Genomic DNA, 8,858 nt, shown 5'->3' with positions numbered 1-8,858 from the left:
TCAAAAAGGGCCGTCCCTTTATATAGGGCAGCAATCCCTAGGGCACTCTCTCTTCATAATTTATCTTTTTTGCCCTTCATCTTTATATTTGCTCCTTGCTCCATTTTTATATTCTGCCAGCATTCCTTTTCATCTCCTTAGTCTGGTAATTGCGGGGCGTTTTCACTTCTTTTTCCTCCTTTTCCTCTGCCCCTGGTAATTTATATGCGCTTTCTAGGTCCGACAGATTTTCACGCACCTAAACTAGAAACAGACATTAGGTTGCACCGAAAAAACACCGTGTTTTGATCTAAAATGAAAGCATGAAACGAACCTTATCATCCTTATATAGGGAGGCTGGGGCTCTAATCCCTAGGGTATTCCTTCCTCGGATTTGACGCTTGTGCCCTCAAACAAGATCCCTTGGAAGTTCTCTCTTTACTCTAGCTCAGGCTGCTTCTTCACGATTCCACTTGATCAGTGGGGAGACTTAAGGTTTTCACTTCAAATCACCTTTATTTCCGTCTGCCGGTTTGATTTGCACATTCTTCGAACCTGGCAGATATCTACGCACCTAAACTCAAAATATCACTTTAGTTCCAGAAAGTATAGAAATTCCCCTAAAACCGATGCATGAAACGAGCCTTATCACAACTCTCTGTCTCTCTCTAAGAAACTCGGCAAAATAGCCTGTAACTTCGAGAGAAGGGGTGCTCCTCACAAAGGGGATCGCAATGACCCGGCTCGGGTAATGTGGTTAATCTCCCTACAAACCAAAGAATTACAAAACCAATGACTAAGTACATAACAGATACAAGGGAAATCCTAGCACTACTTGAGTCTGGACCAACTTAAGTCTAACTGTCTAAGCTATAGTCTTTGTAATACACCTGCACACTCAAGTAACTGGGCCAGTAAACAATAGCAAGATCTAATCGGATCTGTAAAAAGAACCAACTAAGTAAAGAAACAATAGAAGATTTAGGATATGGCTCAGGTTGTACACGCAACTGCAAAGAGCCAAGGACCTCCTAACCAAACAGTCGCCAAAGTAAGCACCAAGAGAAAACCATACATCAGACGACCAACATTCGTTATTCTCATGGAATGCCACACGACAACCATCGGCAACCTCCTAGGTAAGTAATGGGTCGGTTTCACAATGAGCCAACACAAAGAGTTCAGGCCTAAGAATTAATCAGCACACTGGAATATTAAAACTCAACCCAATCACTTAATAAGTCTATTTATCTCAACTATTTACTACTCCCTCCGTCCCGAATAGAAGTATTGTTTTTCCATTTTAGTTCGTGCGAATAGGAGTCACGGTTCACTTTTACCATAAATGGTAATAGGGTACCACCTTCAACTAACTCATTCAACTCACATTTCATTTAAAACTAATATATACATGTGGGACCCCTATTTCCCTAACTTTTTTCGACCCACTTTTTAACATTTCTTAAAACAGTGTCGCTAAAAAATGAGACTCCTAATGGCGGATGGAGGGGAGTAACATCTATAAAAAACCAGTTTGATGAGCACCGGAATGTATCTCTTAAAATTTAAAACATACGAATTCTACAAGGACCTGTGGCTAGACCTGCCCAAGGTTTACCGAACCGGCGGTTAAAACCGAACCGAAACCGTAACCGCCGGTTACGGTTCCGAATCTAAACCGTGAGAATTTAGAATTTACCGACCGTCGATTTTTGAACCGTGGTTCGGTTCATGTTCAAAAATTTTTAACCGAAACCGTGCCAGAAACGCCGGTTCCAAACCGGAACTGCGAAAAACCGCCGAAAAAACCATGAAACCAAGCCGGAACCGCAAAAAACCCGACTGTTTGAAACCGTGAAAAACCGTAAAAAAACCGCCGGTTCGGAACAGAAACTGAAAACGGCGGTTTTGGAAACGGAACCGTAACCGTGAAACACCCTCGCGATTCGGCTCCGGTTCGACAATATCCAAAAACGGGACCGCCGGTTCCGGAACTGTGGCACCTCTAAGTGTGGCCACTAAAAAATTAATTAAAGATAGACTGAATAACTCTGAATAACTGTTTGCCATTTCAAGAAATGTGAAATATGTGTGTTGCACTGTAACCAACAGAACTGCAATAACGTGGTTGCAACAAAGAAAATAATGTTGAATAATAAACTTTAAAATAATGAGTGAGAATATACAAACGCTCAACATATCTGGCTATTATTGGATAGAAACTAAAGGGGAGGATGATGATTGTAAAACAATATTGATCGGTGATGTAGGCTAGGAACAAATTATACATAAGAGAAATGCAATGATTGAAAGAATTGATGATTTTGAGGAGAATGGGTGGCCATTATTAAGAATTCGACAATGTAGTTTCTGACAGTTGGGATATGCTTTGCTGTTAGTGGGTAACCCACAAAATTATAGTAATTCTTTGCTATTCTATTTCTTTAATTTCATATACTTCATCACCTCACAATAGAGTCCTACTTTATCATTTCGGTCTATCCCATAACACGAGTTATATTTTACTTTTGCCATAAATAGTAAATAGGTCTCACATTCCATCACACTTATTTCACTCACATTATATTATAAAACTAATACTTATATATAATGAGACTCATATTCCACTAACTTATTCAACTCACTTTTCTTTACATTTCTTAATATCCGTGTCATATCTAAATAGTACTCTTATTCCAAGACGGAGGGAGTAGTTTCATTCATATACAATTACATCATGGATTTAACATCAATCAGTACATACAATAACTTCGTAATATAATAGTTAATGCAAGTATTGTTATCTATATATATATGGAGAGCCGGATGAAAACTCATGGTTCCACAATATTATTATGTTTAAAAATCAATTAAAAATAAAAGGAAAAACGAAGCTAAAATGAATACTACATCAGTCCCAAAGTCCCAATGTAGTTGAGTCGTATTTTTTTTGAATTATCCCAAAGTAGTTGAGTCGTTCCTTTTTTTGGCAAAAACTCCATCATCTCTCATACTTTACTCTATCTTCATCTATCTTCCCTCTCTTACTTTACTCTCTCTACTTTAACCTTTAATATATCAATTTTTAAAGTTTCGTACCCAAAAGAAATGCTCTAACTACCTTGGGACAGAATGATTACTTAGCTACAAATTTAATAAAATTATAGTCCATTTTTGGTGCTGATATTTTTTTTATTGTGTTAATAGTTTGTTTACTGTCATTTCTCATTCATTAATTTTCCTTCTCCATAACTTAATTGTGGGGAGCATATGGAATAACTACTGACTTACAATTCTATTGTACTGCAATTGGTGCATTGGTCTTTGCTATGTTAATGCTTTTGGCTGGTTATTTTTAATATTATAAAGCGATCTCAAAATAGACTGGGCGTGTGTGTTCTTGCCGTGAGCAGCTCGTCTACGCGAGCATACTCGTGCCGCTGGCACGAGCCCAATGGAGAGCTTGCACCATGTCGTGCCAACACCACGAGCATGCTCTCCCACAGTAACAGCTTTGGGGATGCTCTAAAGAGATACCGCTCCCTCATGAATTTATCTTGAATCGCGATCTTTTGGCTCAACTTTATCCAAGTTTTGCCGAGGGAGCAACCCCATTTTTCACCTTGAATTGGTCAAAATATGCGGAATTTCTTACTTTTCGTGGAGGATTAGATTGAGTAAGATCATCTCCAATCATACACCAAATCTCATTTTTTGTATAAAAAACATCTCCAACCATACACTAAACCCAAGCCAATTTTTAGGTTTTTCTATGGAATAACACCAAATTTAGATTTAGAACACCAAATTGAGTACACCTGCAAAAAAAATTTAAGATTTGCAAATCACTCCATTACATTTACTATATAATACGTTAAAAACGCTTTCTGTGCACAATGCCATATTCAGAGCCAACGAAGAAATCCAAAAGTTCCAGGGCTATTACCTCCAGGAAGAGTGGTCGGCGGGGAGCGGCAGGAGCGAGCTTGACATCATCAGTGCCGCCTTGGCGACCTACCAATCCCTCAATTACAAACCATTCAAGTACCTCAGCGCTTGGTAGGAGGTGCGTGTGCATCCGAAGTATATGGGAGGCATATCATTCTCCTCCAGCTCCTCCAGCAAACGGTCTAAGTCGGTATCCCTATCCGACGCCGGCGAGGATGAGGTGGCTAGCCAGCTCGCCGGAGCTAACTTGGGTAGCCCCGACGCTGGCCCGAGCAGTTCCCAACGCCGACCGCAAGGAAGGAAGAAGGCGACGGCTAACCGCCGTCGCGCCACGGCCCCTGCACCTGCTCCCGCCTCCCTCCCTTGGTGCCTCCTCAACCCCTCACCAACTCGTTGTGGATCCTTTTGGCCCAACTCAATTTGGTCGATAGGTCAAATATGACCTCTGAGCAACTTGATTCACATTTGGCAATGATACGGGGTCTACGAAGAATATTGGGGATAGGGCCAGAGGAATAGTTTACACGGGGGTATTTTTTAGCCTTTAATTATGTATTTTTTATTTTTTATGATTTTAATTATGTATTTTTATTTTTTATGATTTTAATTATGTATTTTTTTAGGATAATATTGTGTAATTTTAATATTTAGGATTTTAAGTTTGTAATTTTTATTTTTAGGATTTAATTATGTAATTTTTATATTTTAATATATTTTTAGTAATGAGTATTTAAATTTAATAATGGAATGATGGGACCCTTGAGATGTCCTTGCGAAAGAGCATGAATGTGGGTGTTGTGCTCTTGGGGAAAATTAGGGAGTAAAAAAGTAATAAAAGTGGGTCCGGGCCCACATCCGTGCTCTTGACAAAGAGCACAGATGTGAATGCTCTAAATGGGATACCATAGTATTAGTTTTTCTTTAAGTTTCTATTATTGAGATATTTTATTCGTGTCTATGGCTACTTAATTTGTTTCGCGAGATTCTTGAGACAGGAAGTAGAAAATGACCTCAGACCCGATTCCCAATCTTCCTTCCTACCACACTCTCATTTAATTCCATTTATTTATTGTACTGAAAATACTTCAAATCCTAATTTTCATAAAAATTAAATACTCTTTTGAATCATTGACAGTCAAGGCATCCACAATAGGGCGCCCTAAGGCGCGCCACATAATCAGTTTTATCCTCCTACCCCCACCTGCAATGGGCGCCCTAAGGCGCGCCCTATATATTTTATTACTATTATTTTGTTCGGATCGTACTGTGTGTTGGCGTCGAACGACCGATATTCGTCGGGTTCTGTACCCGGCCAACGCGCCTCACCAAACATCGGACTATGGGACTTGAATCCATTTCATAGAAATGTGAGTTTCGAGAGTGGAATCGTGAAATGTTACAAATGACGGTGGGGTAGAGGGTATTTATACAAAAAATAAAAAACGCGTGTCATCGTCTAGGCCCATCGTCGCCAAGCCCACAATGGGCGCCCGATGGAGCGGACGATAGGCCATCGTCCGCGCTTATTCCGCGGACGATGCATCAGGCGTGGGCGTAGGGCGCGGACGATGCGGGCACCCACAATGGAGGCATCGTCCACTCCCGAGGATGATGGCCGCCATCGGGCGCCCCATTGTGGGTGCCCTCAGGGTATTCTTGTAATTTGAATTGGTATTAGGGCTGAGAAAATATACTGAAATACCACACTTACCGTAGCGAAAAAAATACCGAAAATACCGAATTTTCAGTATACCGTACTTTTGGGTACGGTATCATACTGTACAGACAGTTTTAGATACAGTAATGTATGCATTTTGTATATACCACGTTATACCGCATCATGCCACAATTGCGGTATATACCAGAAATACGGTATATATCGCAATTGCGGTATATACCGGAAATCACAGTATACCGCGGTATACCACATATTGCGATATACCGACAAAAGCGGTACGGTAACGATATCTAAATTTTTGGTATACCGACAAAAGCAGTACGGTAAGGTATGGTTTTTGGTCATACCGAAACAGTATGATACGATATGCGGGTATAGTCATTTTGGCGCGGTATACCGTAACGTTTCAACCCTAATTGGTATGGGCTTTAACTGGAACCACTGTTCTCATTAATTTTTTTTCTGAATACAAGTCTATTTTTGTTTATTTAAATATTTCAGTTTTACCTGTTGCTCATGTCCTTCAAGTCCACCTCTCAGGCCCATCATCACCCTTTCTTTGGAAGATTTTCGTGGCTGTCCTACTCTTATTTTCTCTCTCTCTTTCCATTTCAGCCATTCTCTATCTCTCTTCTTAAAAACATCCAAAGCCCCAAAACCCTCTAGTCTTATGCAATAATCCACATTTTCTTGTTTTTTACATTCATGAAATAGCGTATGATTTTTGGATTATTTGGTAGACTGCCACCTTGTCCAATTCGGTTTCGCGTGCTGCTCAAGACGGGTGCATACCTTAATTATATGAATATATGCCGGAGTTGTAACGAGGAGGGAAGAATTACGAATCTCAAAAGGTAAGTTTCTGCCTTAATTTCTTTTTATTCTCAGTTCCTCTTCCAATTCTTGCTTGTAGGATTCTGGGCACACTAAAAAACCAATCTTGCTTGTAGTATAATTACAGTTTCATGCGCATTGTTGTGTTGCATACCCTGCTAAAGTTGTTCTCTTTTAGCCCCTTTTCAGTTTTCAGCAGAAGAGTAATTAGTTCTTGATGTCTTTGATTTGGTCACAGGCAAATTCACAGTTTGTCGCCGGCATTGTGGTCTGAATTGGAGGCATACTTCCCCAATGGCGACAGCAGTGAAAGGGATCTTCAAAGGATTCAAATACACAATTTCTCAATTCTTCGGTAGATTCCCTAGTCAGATCTTGATTAGTACATTCTTTAGTAGTAGTTACTAACATTTAGCAATGGTTGTTTGCAGTTGTGAAGGAGCGTGAAATAGAGATTGGATATCCAACAGATGTTAAGCATGTGGCACATATTGGGTGGGAGGGCGCCTCTGGAACGGCTCCCAGTTGGGTATGTCTCCACCTAACTATATCTGTATTCAGTTTGGAGAAATTCTTCTTTAACCTCCTTTCATCGAATGCAGATGAGTGAATTCAAGACAGGGCCCGATTTGCGACCACATCGATTGGAGACTCTGGTTCTGCACTCTCTACATGGTCCTCTCAAGGTATGTTCTTCTCCAATTTCTTTTAAGTTTTTGTTATAATGAGAACTTTTAAGAGTAATTGATTTGGTGTGTAAAGGGCCAGAAAGGGGGAGTTGTCTGTCTAGTATCTGTATCGATTTGGACAAATCTAATGGCATTGTCACGGGCTGAAATTATTGACTGGAAAAATGGAAATATGTCCTATGTGTTGGTTGTACTACTTGGACATTATTTTTGAGAGCACAGTTTCGAAAGATTCTTTACCTCAAAGCAGGGGAAGTTTTGGCTCTTCTGTCACGAGCTGTTTGGAGATTGGTGGAGGTGTGCCTGAAAATGACTGCTTTTCTATGGATCACATGCTCCATTTTTGCAGCACTACCAGTGTCCTACAACACCTGAAGTACCCCTTAATTTACTAACAAAATAGATTTAAGAAAATATTGGAAAAAGGATAGGACATTTCTTCTTGGAAACAAACCTTTACTAGTAATATGGAGAATAATTTCTACATGAAAACAATGCACAAACAAGTATTGTGTAAGAGAGCAATGTGAATGTAGACGAATGTTTTGTTTTTGCTAATTCTGCACCTTTGTTATGCATCTTCTTCACTTATGCTGCATCATTCGTTTTGTATCCTATCTTCACTATTTAAAATGCTATTATCAATGTACATTTTCGTCATGTTTAGGATGATTGTACAATGCACATGATATCGTCTTGCAGGGAACTTATTCTAGTTTTGTGTGTTCCATTTGTCAGTTAATGTCATTGAAGTTCCGTTGGGGCCAATGAGAAACATACGAGATTGATTGTTTTGATCTGATGTATTATTTTGTACGTGCCTCTTAAAGCTTAAAGAATTTATCCCGACTATTAATGTAGCCTTGTTTCTCTTTTTTCCGAACAGATTTTGGGGAGTCCATGCAACACCAATCAGGATCCGATATGTTTAGAGACATGGCCTCCCCAGAAAAGAAGGAGCACAAACGGAACAAGTGTAAGTCAACTTCCTCCCTAAAGTTTATTACCGGCTCTTCCTCAAGGTCAACAAGAGCAGCAGCAAAGTCGAGCGCCAAATTTGTCGAGGGACCAGCAAATATTGAAGTTATGTGAAATCATAGATAGAGTGACCTGCTTATATAGCTAATGAGAACTCCTCCGTTTGTTCTTGGAACATCCCCGCACCACACGGATGCAAAGACTTCACAAAGAGTAGAGGAAGCTGTAGATAATCTACTAAGTTTAGCTGGGTGAATTGCATATATTATAGGCGCCAGGATCTTAGGCAAACATGGTATTCTTAACGTTCAAACACGACAAGGTACGATCTAGAAACTGCTAATTTTCTTTTGATGATGAGGTTGGTTTGTGCTGATGCAAATTGTGCGGATTGCATATATATAATTTATCTGGTTTTTTTAGACTTGATGTCTATATCTTGAAACTTAAAATGTTAGTAGTATTTTTTCTTCTGATGAGTGTTTACTGCTTATAGTTCATCTATTCATAATAAAGTGTGATATGGTATGTAAATTTTCATTCACATACAAGCTTATAATTTGCAATATTTGGTTTGTAATTTAAGATCCTCATCAAAAGGAGTTGAATCTTGACAATATGATAGGTAGTTGCAAACATTAACAGTGAGTATAGATTATAATAATATTGTGGACAAGGGAATTATTTTGTGACAGTTGGTGTGTTGGTGGTTAAGTAGACCACCATTTCGGTGAGGTAGAGGAGGAAATGAC

General features: G+C 39.5%; 1 pseudogene; it reads left to right on the top strand.

Annotated features, from left to right (window-relative positions):
* Positions 1 to 6,440: 6,440 nt before the first annotated feature.
* On the top strand, positions 6,441 to 8,535 carry LOC121791412 (annotated as a pseudogene).
* Positions 8,536 to 8,858: the final 323 nt, after the last annotated feature.

The sequence above is a fragment of the Salvia splendens genome, unplaced genomic scaffold (assembly GCF_004379255.2).
Source record: "Salvia splendens isolate huo1 unplaced genomic scaffold, SspV2 ctg806, whole genome shotgun sequence".
In the NCBI taxonomy this organism is placed as follows: Eukaryota; Viridiplantae; Streptophyta; class Magnoliopsida; order Lamiales; family Lamiaceae; genus Salvia; species Salvia splendens.
Note: the sequence above shows the minus strand (reverse complement) of the source record. Positions and strands in the feature narration are given on the sequence as shown.